This window comes from Lethenteron reissneri, chromosome 17 (genome assembly GCF_015708825.2).
Source record: "Lethenteron reissneri isolate LAM-NWPU_2019-01 chromosome 17, ASM1570882v1, whole genome shotgun sequence".
NCBI classification, from domain to species: Eukaryota; Metazoa; Chordata; class Hyperoartia; order Petromyzontiformes; family Petromyzontidae; genus Lethenteron; species Lethenteron reissneri.
In genome coordinates, this window is record NC_083795.1 from 12,754,844 (window position 1) to 12,771,055 (window position 16,212).

The 16,212-nt window shown below is 52.8% G+C and overlaps 1 protein-coding gene across 2 annotated transcripts in view; it reads left to right on the top strand.

The window, feature by feature from the left end:
• The first annotated feature begins 2,678 nt into the window (after positions 1-2,678).
• LOC133343504 (heparan sulfate glucosamine 3-O-sulfotransferase 1-like) overlaps positions 2,679-16,212 on the top strand; it is an 83,015-nt gene continuing 69,481 nt past the window's right edge. The window contains exons 1-2 of one of the 2 annotated variants that reach the window (XM_061553165.1): positions 2,679-3,689; positions 13,243-13,461. The gene's annotated coding sequence lies outside the window, so the exon portion shown is untranslated. The remainder of the gene's footprint in view (positions 3,690-13,242; positions 13,462-16,212) is intronic. The other variant, XM_061553164.1, reaches the window with a different exon arrangement.

Here is a 16,212-nt window from a genome sequence, read left to right on the forward strand (position 1 = left end):
TGTTCCGTCACTATATAGTCCAGAAGATGTTCTTGCTTGGACCAGGTGTGCATCCATGATGTTGTGTGAATGTGCCGATGCTGGAACAGCATATTGGTAATTACAAGCCCATGGGCTGCACAAAAGTCTAGCAGCCTCCTAGCTTTATTGTGCTGATCTGGCCCATGCCTTCCAATCAATCCAGACCAGGTGCCAGCATCATGGCCCACTCGGGCATTAAAGTCATGCAACAGGATGACTCTATTCCAAGGGGCCACTTTAGCGAGCACCTGTAACAGGAGGTCATAGAAGGCATCTGGCTCATCGGCCTTGCCTGCATCCCTCCACTGATGTTCATCTTCGGTGGGGACATAAGTAACCACGACCACCACTCCTCGCCTTTGGTTGATGGTAAGGCGAGCCTATAGTAGCCTGGGGCTTACAGGTTCCCACACCTCACTGCCATGCTCCCATATGCCCTTCATTATTTTGTTCAGAAGTAGAGCCACTCCCTGTTGTTTGGCAGTCTCCTTTTCAGAGTAGTAGACTGTCTACCTGTCATGGTGGCAGGAGCCAGAGGTGGTCCACCAGACCCCCTCAATACCGCAGAGATCCAGGCGGTAATGGTCCAGCTCCCGACAGAGGAGTAGCAGTCTTTCCTCCTCAGTGAGCGTTCAGACATTCCACGTGGCCACTCACAATGGCTTTTTGCTGTTTCTGGAGGAACCCTGAGGGTAAGGATTCAGTCTCCTAGCTCTGCCAAATGGGGTTTGGCCAGGAGACATCATAGACGCCTGTCCCCCCAGGGCCTCCGGTACAAGCTTAGTTAGATTTTTAACACGTGTTTTAGTGGTGGCTATGAGCACCATGAGGGGAAAAGCCGAATGGAATTGGCCGTTCCCCTCATGGAATTGCTCGCATCCACCACAGCGCTACCATCCGGCACCACCAAGGAGGTAGGGGGTTGTTTTTGCCGGACCCACAAACCAAGGCCGCAATTATAATATAAATTGGGGGGGACACATCCCCCCCAATATTCAAATATGCTCAAAATATCCCCCCCAATATATTTCTATAAAATAGATTTCTGTTCATATGATTGTGGTTATGGTTGTACTTTATTAATCCCTAATCTCTGCCATTACATACAATGAAACAAGAAAAGATTAAAAAAAGAAAAAACAGAGCAATGCAATACAATACACTATGAGACATTATTGTAAAAAAAATCATCCATCCTATGTGTTAGTGAATTGTTTAATATTTTAGTCAGGAAATTCGTTTTCAAATTTAGATTTTTTTTTCTGGGGGGGGGGACCCCCAGACGCCCTGGAAGATTTGGTCCCCCCCAATGTTGACTCCATGGCTACGGCCTTGCCACAAACACCCAACCACTCACACACACTACCACCAGCAACATAACTACACGCACCCATTCACACATACTACCACCATCAACATAACTACACACACACCCCCACACCCCCACACCGCCAAAGACAAAGATCCGCCTATAGCCTGAACAGGGGCTAGTTTGTTAAGGCCACCACGTTTGATAGCGAGCACGGTACACGAGGGGGTGGGTGGCCAGCACCACGCCCGACTGCCTTTGTCTCCCCAGAGGGGATGTTTACACACCGCACCAGGTACTCATTTGAGGCCGAGTCGACCTAGGGGAGGCCCAGAAGCGGTCACAGATATTAATCACCGGTGTTAACCGTGAGCGGGAATCGAACTCGGGTCGCAGGGTTCGTAGCGCAGTGCGCTAACCGCAACACCACCGCTCCCCACTACCACAACAACTCCCCCTCTCCCGTCCCTATGTCTTGGGGCAGAATTGCTAACGTCTCACGCGAAGGGCTGGATCAAAGCGAACATTGTGTTGTGCGTGTAAACATTGCCACGAGCGTGCGCGTAACAACGGGTTAACGGCGTTTTCTTTCAAATCACCGGTGAGCAGCAACGCCGGCGCGCGCGCGCACACACACAGACACACACACACAGACACACAGACACACACACACACTTGAGTGTATTCGTGTCCTTGTGTGTGTGCGCGGGTCTTTGTCTGTTTGTGTCTTTGTGTCTTTGTATAACGGCTAGTGCGCTGAAATATGAACCCGGCGACATAAGTTATATTCTAGCCAACGCATGTGACTATTATCTGCACCGGTCCTGGGCCTCCCCTAGGTTGACTCAGTCTCAAATGAGTACCTGGTGCGGCGTTTAAACATCGCCACTGGGGAGACAAAGGCAGTCAAGCGTGGTCCTGGCCACCTGCATAAGTGTCGCAAACAGTCCCTGCCCCAACAGTCTGTTAAGGCTATACAGAGGATCGTTCTGTTTGTGCCCGTCTGTAGTGTTGCATTTGTGTACGGTGCCTGCGCGCGCGCGTATGTGTCCCTTCTCTCTGTCTCTTCGTGTGTATTTCAATGCAGTGCTTGTGGCGGGGTGGGTGGGTCGTGGTGATGAATTTGGCGATGCCGAATGCGTTCGTGGTGGTGCTGCTGCCGGTGATAGTGATGCCAGTGTCTGTGGTGGCAGTGGTGAATGCGCTGCTGCTGTTGCTTGTGGAGGTGATCGATATGATTATATTGATTGATGTTCTGTTTCATGCGGTTGACATCGTGAGGATGGTGCTGGTGAGTGGGTGAGTGTGGTGGTGGTGGTGTTGCTGGTGATGATAGGGAGTGAATGCCGAGTGGTGGTGAGTGTGCATTGGTGTTGATGATTGTCGGAGTGAGTGGCTGACATAGGTGCTGATAGTAGTGGGTGAGCGTGTGATATAATTGGGTGGAGGTGATGATGATGTTATGGTGAAATCACGAGTGTGTGGTGGTGGACAGTGCGCAGGAGTGATAGGAGTGGGTACGTGTGGTATTGGTGGTGGTGATGGTGAGACAAAGGCGGCCGGGCACGTGTTCCCGGCCACCCACCCCACGTGTGCCATGCCGTCCTTCATCGGTGCTCGCGAACAGCACTTCCCCCCAAGTCTGTTAAATCCGCATGTAGAGGACCTTCGTCTCTGAGTTTGTGGGAGGTGACGGCTGCCGGCGGTGGCAAGAGAGGAAGTAGTGGAGGTGGAAGGGGAGGAGAAGTAAGAAGAGCCATTCTACCTCGCGCGGAGCTCACATCGGGGCGCGGCTCTTCCCATCCTCCCATCCCCCACAAAGACACGCGCATCGCGGACCCTACGCGTGCGCTCCTCACAATCATCCCCTCCTGCTCCCCCTCCCCGTCTCCCCCACGCCCTCCACCAGCACCACGTCCCCCTGCTCCCTCTCCATCAGACTCCTCCTGCACGAGCGCCATTGGTCGCTAGCTCCTTGGCGCTTCCACGCGTTCGGCGGAGCGGCGTGGGGCGCGCGCGCGAGTCGAGACCGCGCCTGTCACGCGCGTCCCTCTCCGCGCTCTCTCTCTCTCCGCGCTCTCCCCCAGCCTCACTCACTGACACTCACATACACACAGAGCTCTCTCGCTCTCTATCTCTCTTGCTCTTACACATGCGCGCGCGCACATCTCTCTCGCTGAGACTCACACGCGCACATGCACAGAGCTCTATTTTGCTCGCACACACACATGCACCCGACTCGCTCTCTGGCTCTCTGTCTCTCTCTCGGTGCACGAGGCGTGAAGATTTATTCATCGCGAGTCTGCGACTGAACGAGAAGCAAAGCGACTCTGGGAACCAGGCGCATTGGTCGCCCCAGGTAGGTGGCGAGCGTTCGTGCCGTTGTCTGTCTCCCTGACGATCTGTCTGCGTGTCTGTCTACTTTGTCTACCCGTCTGTCTGTGTCGGCTTGTCCGTTTTCTTGTCTATCTCTCTGCCTGCCTGTCCGTCTATGACAGCACGTTACTCACAGGTTTGTTACACGTGACCCATATACACAAAGACACACACGGACCATGCACACAGAGACACACACACGGACCATGCACACAGAGACACACACACGGACCATGCACACAGACACACACGGACCATGCACACAGAGACACACACACGGACCATGCACACAGAGACACACACACGGACCATGCATACAGAGACACGCACACGGACCATGCACACAGAGACACACACACGGACCATGCACACAGAGACACGCACACGGACCATGCACACAGAGACACACACACGGACCATGCACACAGAGACACACACACGGACCATGCACACAGAGACACACACACGGACCATGCACACAGAGACACACACACGGACCATGCACACAGAGACACGGACTGGCTCACGGGGGACAGTCTCCGTCTTAGGATAACGACGACGACGGTGATTAGGTGGATGGTGGTGATGGTCATGATGGTGGTGGTGATGGTGGTGGTGGTGATGGTGGTGATGGTGATAATGGTGGTGGTGGTGATGGTGGTGGTGATGGTAGTGATGGTGATGTTGGTGATGGTGGTTGTGGTAGTGGTGGTGATGGTGATGATGGTGGTGGTGATGGTGGTGGTGATGGTGGTAATGGTGGTGGTGATGTTGGTGATGGTGGTGGTGATGATGGTGGTGATGGTGGTGGTGATGGTAATGTGTTCTCCGCGCCGTCTCGCGATGATAATTCAGACAAATTAACGGACTGCGCTGGCGCGGCGCACATTCAACAATCTCATCACCTTCAGCGACAGCACTGTCGCCTTCTACCAGACGAGCACTAATTATAGAGGCTAGCAAGCCAACGTTTCGGTCAGTGGCTCTTCTACAGAAAAGAAACGCTACCCTGATCATATATTTGTTTGTACTGCACCGGTGCGATCAAGCAGAACCATTGCCCGCAACGTCGCCGATTATTATTTTTTCTTTTCAAGTAGTAGAGGCGAACGTGTTGAGTTTGTTTTTGTTGTGTGCGTGTGCACCACTGCTCACGGGGTATCACACAAAGCAACGTAATATATATACACAGTATACACAGTATATATAGAAAGATAGTCTTCTGTTCCCGGGAAGAGTTGTTGATGGATGTGGTGGCGAGTTGTGTTGTTTCTAAAAATCCGCGTCGAATGGATCGTTTCGCAAACTGAAGACGAAAGCATCGCCACGTGGGGAAGGCGGTCGTGGTCGGACCGCATCTCCCTGGACCGCGATTCGAACCTTGAAGTCGGGAGATCAGGAGAGAGGGGTTGGTGGGTGTGGGTGGGTCACTGCGATGATGAGATACGCGTTGAAAGGACCAACAACAACAACAAAAAGTTTTAACTTTTTAGCGGACGAAGGCAACTTGTCGTGAGCACGCACAGTGGGAATGTGGGATGATCTCCAGCCTGAGAGTTGGAATTGTGAGGGTTCGATTTCGGATGCGGGGGGGGGGGGCACCGTTCAGTGTGATGCCGCGTGGCCGCTTTTGCTGAGCGGACACAATATTCGTGATCGATTAATTACATATTTCCACCGCCATATACGTCGAAAAAGATTGTCACATCTACAGATAGGCACGTAATATTGCGAACGAACAAATATATCGCTAAAATAATGGGCAAAAAAATGCGGAATATATTACATGAAAACGTATCGGTCGACATTCGTTGATTGAACAAGAGCCTGCAGCCGCCGTGGATTCGACTCCATTGGGCTCGATCAGCAGGGATTGTGCCAGCCTCCAACCAGCGCGCCACCGACTCAGCCGATGTCACGGACGGCAATGTGCCGTGCCCGTCCCTTCCCACCCGCAACTGCACGCAGGGCTCGCCCCCTCTCTTCTGCTGCCCCTGCCTGGGTGTCTGCATCGCTCTGCGCCCGCTTGTTCGCACCGTTCGGCGTACAAACGCACCCCGACTGCCATCTCGTCGGATCGCGCAAGCTCAGCAGTTTTTTGTTTTGAGCCTGGGATACTTCTCTGGCTAATGACAGATGGCGAAGGCTTTGCCTGCGAGGTGGCCATGAGGTGGCAGTACATCAATATGCATTCGTGAGCCTACCCGTGCGGAGCTTTGAGCGTTATTCACCTGTACGTGTGGCGTTTCTCCGGGGACCGCCGGTTTCCTCCCACACGCACGGCTGGGTCATCGCTTTAAGCCCTGCAGGCTTGAGACAAGGGGTGGTGGTGGTGTGGGGGGTTGCTGTGTTAATTCTGCCCGAGCGATTTTGTTGTAAACGCAGCGGCCTCTAGTGGCTGGAGGAGCCATGATGAACCCATTGCTCCGTACCACGTGCACGTGTCGCGAGCTTCAGACTCAATCGAGTAGATGGGTGAAAGGCGCGGCCATGGAATTTCTCGCTCACAGCACTGCTGGCGGAAAGGCCTCTACGGAAGGGAGCTCGAGAGGGAGAGAGGGAAGGATAGTGCCTCGAGAGGGTCTTTGGCCCTACGCGTCCACGCTGGCCAGACGACTGGGAAGATGCGGGAGTAGCCACACTATACCCCCACCGCACGCCACGGCATTAGATACGTCGATGCATTGGACGACGCATTTATCGAAGACATTGCCTCCTTCGTCTGCCTTTTACCAGTGACGTCTCCAATCACATCACACCCTCCCATCTCCTGCAGCCATGCAAATCGCCCATTCCTCTAGCATAACGATGTTACTACTATTACTCCCAATAATCATGCATTTGTATCATTCGTCATATTTAGCCGGCACCAAAACAAAAAATTGACGTAGGCTTGGGTAAGAGACGCCGTCGCTGAGAGGAATTGTCGGCCGGCGGTCAAAAACGAAGGTCCGAGTGGCAGCCCCAGGAGAGTGACGCGCCCCAGGGAACGGCCAACGCGGAGATGGAAGGGCCGCGATCAGCTGGCGTGCAGGCACCAGAGCAGCGCTCTTCACTGATTTCCAGAGGGCGGCACTTCGCCGATGAGACATCAGCAGCGTGTGAGGGCCGCCACACATTTGAAACCGTTGGGGTTTGACAGCAGCACGATGATGAAGATGATGATGGGTGGGGAGTCTTTTCACCATTTGCGTTATTGTCGAGGGGGGCGCACGTGTCAGGGGACCGCAGTAAAAGGCCACCGGGGGCCGTCAGTGGCCCGCGGGCCACTGCGCTCAAGGGCTTGTGTCGTCGTGCGGTCGCGAGAGATGACGACGTCCCGATGGGGGAGGGGAGGCCTTTGTCCAGCAGTGGCTGATCACGATCGAAGAAAAAAAAATCTTCGCTGAGTCTCAAGGGCCGGGGCTTTAGGAGGGGTCCCTGCTACGTTCGGGACGTTTGGCGAACGAACGCGAAGTTTGCCTGCGCGTGCCTCCCCCCAATGTACAACAGCGTCCAGGCGCGGCGAGAGAGTGCACGAAGACGTGGACAGAAGCGTGCGCGTGCAGCCGTTTGTCAATGCACTTCGGGTTTAGGGGATTATTTGAGCATACTTCACTACGCCGGTCTGTGCGGGTTCATAGCGGCGCGTTGAGACGAGGGGGCAGAGCGCTAACGCGCAGCGGCGATTTTGCGGCCACTGCCGTTCCGCTGCCCGCAGTGGAACTCGCGCGAATCTCGCTTCTTGTGGCGCACCTCCGATTAGCGTGGTGGCTGCAGACACTGCGATAGAAGTTCAACATACATTACATTGTGTGATGTCACCCCACACTGCGTTCAACCACCACCACGAGCACACTTGCGTGTCACAACATCTCACTCACCACACTGCAGGTCACAACAAGCTGCTCACTCACCCACTATGTCACCCACTCACTCACCTGCCAGTCACCCACTCACCCACGCACTCACTCACTCACCTACCACTCACCCACCCACTTACCCACTCACCACACTGCAGGTCACAGCAAGCTGCTCACTCACCCACTCTGTCACCCACTCACTCACCTGCCAGTCACCCACTCACCCACGCACTCACTCACCTACCACTCACCCTTCCACCCACTCACTTACCACTCACCCAGCCACCCACTCACCACACTGCAGGTCACAGCAGCCTGCTCACTCACCCACTCGGTCACCCACTCACCCACCCACTCGGTCACCCACTCACCCGCCAACGCACTCACTCATCGACTACTCACCCTTCCACCCACTCACCTACCACTCACCCACCCACGCACTCACCACACTGCAGGTCACAGCAAGTTGCTCACTCACCCACTGTCACCCCACTCACCTACAACTCACCCACCCACGCACTCAGCACACTGTATGTCACAACACTTCTCTTTATGCTTACTCCCTCGCACTGCTCCTCTCCCATCATCATCACCACCGTGTCTTACTTCTTTCGTTCGTTTAAAAATAACCTTGCTCAATTCAACAATCGTGGTAACTCTTCATCTATTACAACTTTAATAGTGCTGTTTGTTGCTGGCCGCTTGACGTTTAGGGTGGGTGAAAGTGGGGGCGAGGGGGTGGGGGAGTCTTTTGCTTCTGTGCTCAGCAACCGTGATGATAAAACAAAACCAAGACGTACGCTGCTTATGGGTCCTGGTTGTGACCACGCGGTCCCGTGACCCACAATGTGTTGAGATAAAGCTCACAGGAGGACCCAATGGGGGTCGCAAACCGCCTCCGATCCGGGGGCCCCCCGAACTCCTCCGATCTCGGCCGCGCGCGTGCGTCTCCCGAAGCGAGCGAGCGAGCAGGCGGACGATGCCAGTGGCGTCTCCTGCCCCCGCGCTGGACGAAGCGAAGCGCAGCTTCTTGGCTTTGCCTGTCAGGAGCCGTCACGAAGCGAGGAGCCATTGGGAATCTGACGGCTGCGATTTTTATGTAAAAAAAAAAACCCGGGAGAGAAAGACCTCCGCCTTTTTCTCCTTCCCGGAGGCGAGGCTGCCGTGCGTGCTTCTGTCGGCTCCGCGTGTTCCTGTTTGTCACGTTGCCTGTAGTTGTCAATGTCTCCGCTCCTCCTCCTCCCTCTCTCTTCTCTCTCTCTGCTCTCTCTTCCCTCACTTGAGCGCACACCCTCGTGAGGAATTGAACTTGTTCGCCGCTGCCTCGTGGCTCTCCCTCAATCTCGCGTCGGTAATTTCCCCCTCTCTCTTCATCTTACTCCCCCCTCTCATCTCTCTCCTCTCTCTCATCTCCCTCCTCTCTCTCATCTCCACGATTCAACCTCTCTGTCCTCTCTGCCCCCCTCCCCCCTCTCTCTATTTACCTCTCTCCCCTGCTCTCTCTCTCTCCATCATCTTCACACCGTGAGAGCTACCGTCATCATCATCATTCATTGCATTTACAATTAGAAGCAGGATATATGACTCCACTTATTCAAATACGAAATCACATCGTATCGTTGCTTTCCCCGCATGTTAAATGCATTCATTATAACAAAGTAATAATAATGAATTTGAACAATTAAATCAACTGATGTACAAGTGGATGCTTATAGCACAGAATCGCGAGAAGAGGCCTTTTGTCAGCAGGCGATTGATCATGGCTCATTGATGATGATGATGGTGAATGTGATGATGGAACGCTTTAGAGGCAAAGGGTTGGTGGGTCACGTTGAGATGTGTGAAATTCCACAATCCCACTGGACCGCGAAATGGCCAATAGATGGTGCTCTAAAACGGGGGTTTGTAAACCTGTGTGTGTGGACCCTTGAGCGTTATTATTCATAGTGTGTTCAAATGTTTACGTGTAAGCATGTATGCATGTACGTGCGTGCATAAGTATTTATATGTTTGTATGTATAGCGGGAGTGCAGTGGTTTGCGCACTGTGATACAAACCCAGCGACTCGAATTCGATTCCCGCTCACAACGATATATAACAGTGGTGATTATTTGAACCCGTTCTGGGCCTCCCCTATGTAGACTCAGCCTTAAATCAATACCTGGCGTGGTGTGTAATTAACGTCAGCAACGGGGAAGACAAAGACGGCCGGGCGTGGTGCTGGCCACCCATCCTCGTCGTGTGCCGTGCCCGGCCTCCACAGGTGCGCTCTGCGAACAGCACTTGCCCCAACGGTCCGTTGAAGGCTACACGGGGGATCTTTGTCTGTGTAAGTCCTTACTGCAAGGTCGCCCGCCGTAGCCCGTGATTAAAGCACCGCGAGCCACAATCGCACCCTATTGTTTTGATTAAGTGAAATTGCCTGATCGCTTTCGCTAAGTGGGACATCGCCGCCTGCCAAATATCCACGGTTATCAGCTGCAGTGTAATTGCCCGTTCAAAAACAAACACGCCCGCGAACAGTGGAAACCCGAGTAACGTTACAACGACGTCCACACGACTTGTCGGCGATGTTGTCGATCCACCGCTAGATGAGGGCCTCCCTCACTCCTCCGCATGCCGTGTCGGTCATGGGGGGGGGGGGGTCGGGAGGTTGGTTGGTTGACCATAATCCAGCACGTTGGTGAGTGCAGGTTTGTTGGTGTAAAATTAAGGATGGGGGTTGGGGCAGGGGAGAGGGGGCGAATGCATAAACGGTGCAGATATCGCAGCAGAAGGCCGTGGGTAATATCATAATTTTAAATACACACATTAACACAACATCAATTGAATGTAGATTTAACAACACAATGGGTGCTTCGGGACCAATATATATACATTTTTTTTTCCATCAGCATTATCTTTTTTTAACTGGCCCCAAACTCACCCTGTTGATGAGCCTCGGAAAGTTGAACCCGACCCAGAGCTCGTACAATTCTCAGACCGATTGTCGCTGGTAAACATTTCTCCGGAAGCTCCATTGTACCCAAAGACCCGAACGTAATTGTATTCACGTGGGAGGCCCTGCGCCGGGCTATTTATTACTTAGCCCGGGAGAACTGTGGTCCCGTCCGTGTGAGAGTCCATCGGAGTCACGCTCAGTAGCGTCATCACACGGAGGACGCCGCCACCAACGCCGACACCGGAGTGTGGGAGGGGTCCGCAAAAACCTGCGGCTCGCTGAGTCCGCAACGGCTCTTTAAGGATGCTAAATGACGTTGTTTATTGAAGGGCCGCCGTCTCGTATCCACATGCATTGCGGCTCTTGAGATATTGCGTTTGTTGTTGCTGTTACCCAATTCGTTACTTACGACCTCCGGCCCACACCAACCTGCTTACACGACTCACCGTATAGCTCACCAACCCCAAGAGCTAAACTCACCACACACGCAGTTTACCAGCACTAACGTTCATACAACCACGACGTTCAGCCACTCCAGACCTCAACTTACCACGCAGCTCAACAGCTCCGATGCCCGACTAGGTGTTAATGAGAATTCGTTCATGAAGCTGTTGATATGTTTTAATGAACGTAGCAGCGGCTGCCGAAACGGACTAATTTGCCAGCTTGTATTTTATTTTCTCCTCTCGAACCTTCAATTTCAGTGCGACTGTTGCGTTTCACATTATTAGGAGCACTTTGCCTGTTTGCTCAGGAAAGCCTCGCAAGAGTCTCACGACTTTTTTTCTGCCAAGTGTTTTCTTTTTCTCAGTAGGGAGGGAGGGGGGTGTGTGATGTTGCTGCTACGTGTACAGTATATCATCCCCATTGAGCAATTACGGAAAACTTTCCGGCATTCCCATTGCAAGTTTGTTTGTTTCGTCGCTTATGGGAGGAAGTCGGTGAACGTGGAGGGAACCCACGCAGGAGCAGGTGGATAACGTGCAAACTCCACGCACACACACACACAGCGCGCAGAGTCGAGGAGGCGAACCCAGAGGATAATTGCTGTTAGGTCACAATCGTTACCACTCGCTGCTCCACGCTCCTGCCCGACTTGCACATTGCAGTCTGAGACTGTCGCCACAGCTACAGAGCAGCTGTAGTCCCGATTTCACGCACCCCAGCGAGTCGAGGAATGTCCGCTATTCGAAACTAATCGATTTTATTTGTCCCAGATGCCAATGTATAAGTTGGTATGAAAAATTATAATTGATTTTACCCTTCCTGGCAATAACACAGGAAGCGTTAAGATGTTCAAACACCAAATGGATACCTTTTGCAAGGGATCAAGTCTGAATTAACCACACGTGGTACTTTGTGGTGAACATGAGAACCAACATGCTCTGATAATAGATGATGTATTGTCTCTAAGACTAAGTGGCCTACACCAGAGACAGCCTTCTTTATGGCCTAGTCTCACCAGGGTCAGACCAGAAAACAGCACAAAGACAATGTAGGTATTAGAGCATTTATAGCTCGGGGTGAGCAAATGTGTCATGAAACCTTTTGCCAGTAGCAAAGTATGAAAAGTAAGAAGAGATTTTACCCTTTCCGACAAGAAGCCTGTGTCATCAGGCAACATTAATAAAACAAATTCTCATTACGTCCTAATGTGGTGGCAGGTACAATCTCCAACCCCTACTACCCACTCTGTTGCTCTAGCCTCGCTATTTATGCGCAAAGAAGAAGAGTCATTGCCCGAAACGTCGCCTCTCTATTTTGTTTTTATTTTGTTTCATTTAAGGCCAGGGAAGTTATGGACGAACGTGATAAGTTTGTATTGTTTCTCGTATCGCTCTTCCGTCCCCGTTTTGTGCTGCAGTTCAACTCGCCCTGTCAGTCGAAGCGAAACAGCGAGCAGTGTCGTTTTGCCAAGAATCGACGACGACGACGACGATTACAACAACAACAAAAACAAACTCGCCAACGAACATCGATATATTGTCACTCGATGCTCGCTACCCGTATCGCGAGCCACGTGAATGCACGGGCGATCGATCACCGACTCGGTTGTTGGCGGAGAGTTATGGGGTGAAGGCAAACACAATCACGATTCCATTCTGTGTCTCCCACATGGAGATATAATGATGCTTTAATCCATGGGCCTATTGGCTTTCCACACCAATATTATCCAGCGGCGAGTACCAACTCTGGACCTGGTTTCGACCTTTTGGGCAATCACCAGCAGGGTCAGCCTTGTAAGGCAAATGCTACCGCCGAGACTCATAATGTCAAAGCCGGCATACGGAGTTTATTTGCTCGAGCGCGAGCTCCTTAATAATAATAATAATATCGGTGTGCGACGACCACGGGCCAACGGACGCACACGCTATTTTATTTTCAGCGGAGTTTCTGCTTATTCCGTGCGAATCGATACACGAGGGGGCGTTGGCTGATGCCGCGATGACCGCGCTGCGCGAGCAGCACGTAACCAACACCCAACACAACACATCAGTCAATAGCATTGCGGCCTTGGACAAAAAAAAACTCTGAAAATTATATATAATGGGCGACAATTTAGAATAATGGTCCTTCTTCACAGCGCACGTTGGAGAGCCATTGCCCGGCACGTCGCATATTGCATGTTAATGGGGATTCGTAATGCCCCCTAAACTGTGGAGCTATGCCGTAGAAGCATATGGGGGTCGCGCGCTATGCGAGTCGGGGTAATGGATGGATGCGCGTCCCCACCCCCCCCCGCCCCCCCCCAGATTCGCGGCGCCCGCGGTGTTGTTGCGTACGCGTGGTGGCAGATGCTGGGAGAGACAAGCAGCCGAGGTGGCTCAGAGGTCAGAGGCACCGAGCCAGCACCGACGACAAACCTGGGTTCGAATCCGGCTTTTCGAACACCTGTACTCGTACACTCGTGGGACGATCCCGGACTCCAAGAACGAACTGCCCACCGAGCAGCCGTCGTCACGTTGAGCCACGTGAGCGTGGGTTCTGTAGGCGTGACTGTGGAGTTGAGTGCTCGCCAAGTCGTATGCAGTGCGAGCGAGTTTGTGAGCCGAGGCCGTTTCCATTGTCGGCGTGAGTGGCTTTGGTCAGTGCAAGTCGAGTCTGTGGAGGTGTGCAGGTGAACCAGTGAGTGTAAGTTCATCACAGTCATCTCAGTTAGTCGACCTGTGGCACCTGGGTCTGCCCCGTGACCTGCCAGCGGGCGTTCGACATTTCACGTGGCCTTAACGTGCACATAGCCTGGCACAAGCGTCGTGGTGACGTCACCGCCACTTAGTGGCGAATGGTGGTTGTTGTTGTTGTAAGTTCCATGGAGCGGTAGTGTAGCTGTAAGAGCGCTGCGCTACGAACCTGGCGACCCGGGTTCGATTCCCGCTCACGGCCAACACCGGTGACGATTATTTGAACCGGTCCTGGGCCTCTGTATAAACATCGCCACTGGGGAGACAAATACGACCAGGGGTGGTGCTGCTGGCCACCCACCCCCTCGCGTGCCATGCCGGCTTTCATAGGTGCTCACTAACAGCACTTGCCCCAATAGTCTGTTAAGGTTATACGGGGGTTCTTTGTATTTGTAAGTTCCATGCAGGTGAGCTTAGTAGCATAAGTGTTTGCAATTCCAATGGAGGTGAGTTGATACGTGAATTGTAAGTTCTACAGTGTGGAGGAGAAGTGGTTTGGTGAGTGTAATTGTATCCTGTAAGGATGAGTAGGCTGGTAAGTGTTAGTCAGTCACACCGAAGTGGATCAGTCTTTCAGTACCAACCAGATATGTAGAAATCACTGGATGTGTGAGTCTTAGCTCTATTGAGGTCATTATAACGCGGCCGTTACGGAGCTCAGTACGGCACTTTATATCAAGTGGAACAGTTCCTAACTATGTTGTCCCTGCGCATCCATCTCGCCTTATTTTGTCTATTTAATTGGATTTTAGGAACATCGGGTACAGCAATATATGGTTATTATGGATAGGCGTGCCTTGAACTCTCGTGGTAGTTATTTACAACGATAATTCCCACTCCCAAACCAGCCTCACAGTGTTCCGGAAAATATCGAGTGATAAATTAAGCGCCGAGTACAGGCGGAAGTGCAGGTGAGTCCAAGTGGAAGTGAAAGTGAGTATAGGTGAGTTCATTTCCGTACAGTTGGAAGTGCAATTTGAGCACAGGTGAGTTCAGGTGAGTATATGTCAGGGGTCGGCAACCAAAATAACAAGAAGAGCCATTTCTTTCCAATTCGGTACAAAATTCAGTATTTCAAGAGCCGCAATGCATCTGAGTACATACTGTACATACGTACATATCGTCAAGAAGCAGCCCGTAAAGAGCCGCATGCGGCTCCGGAGCCGTAGGTTGCCGACCCCTGGTATAGGTGGAAGTGCAGGTGAGTGAGGTGCTGCAGGTAGATTTACGCTTTAATCCATCAGGTCTATTCGCTTTCCACGCCATTTTTACCGGGCAGCGAGTCAAAACTGTTGGGCCTGATGAAGGAGGCTCGTGCTCCGCCTGCGGTTTTGGGGTTGGGTTGAGACCACACAGACGCCCCCACTCCCGCCCCCGGGACGCAGAGGGAAGCGGGGTCGTGACCTCGCGGCCTCTCAACTCAAGCGGGGACTCTGGGGAGCTCGGATTTATCGCTGTGCGGATAGAGGTTTTTTTTTTTTTAACACCAGGCGTCTATAAAAGCGTTTATACAAAGAGAGACCGTGCGTATGTGTGCGTGTGTGGGGAGTGGAGGCGCGGCAGTTGGCGCGCTGCGCCACGCACCCAAGCACCTGAGTTTGATTCCTGATCACTTCCAACACCGGTGAGGATTATTTGATCCGGTCCTGGGTCACTCCTACGACGACTCAGCCTCAAATAAGTACCCGGGTGCAATGGGTAAAAGGTGGCTGGGCGTGGTGCTGGCCACCCGCCCCCTCGTGCGCCGTGCCGGCGTTCATAGGTGCTCGCTAACAGCACTACGATTCAGCCTGGGTTTAACCAGACTGAATTATGTAAGTAGCTCACAGATCCTTGAAAGATCTGGACACAGTCCCATCAGTGACCGCCACCAGCATGCGAGGCTGCGTTGACTTGGTCATGTAGCCCGCATGCCCAGCCACTGCCTACCCAATCAGCTTCTGTTTGGTCGGCTAAGCGGGCACGACATGGGTTAGAGAAGAGATGAACTGATGCCGAACAGAAGGAAGGAGCTGATTGGACTTGCACATGACTGGTACGAGCGGTGTCAAGATCGGCCTCTATGGAGGAGTCTCTTGAAGGACGCTCCTGGGCATTTGGGAGGCAGGCACCTTCCCACAACAGCGGAGGGTGGGCGGCTAAAAGGTAGCAAGTTGACACACTGGGGAACACAGGTGGTACATCTGCCAGTCTTCTCAGTCAATCAACCAATAACACTTAGTTCTGTTCCATAACCTGCTGCCAAAAGCGGGCCTTCCAGAATCCACGTGGCCTCAAGGTGCACCTAGTCTGGCACAAGCGCATTAGTGATGCCACCGCCACTTCGTGACAAATGGCGGCTGTTTTATGAAAGATTGCGGCTGGGGCGGAGCGGTTTACGCAATGTGCTACGGACCTTCGTGCTCACCACCTCGGTGTGTGTGGGTATCTGTCCGTGGGGAGCGGTGGCGCAGTGGTCAGCGTGCTGCGCTACGCACCTGGCGACTCAAGTTCGATTTCCACTCATGGCCAACACGAGTGACGATTATTTAAATCTGTCCT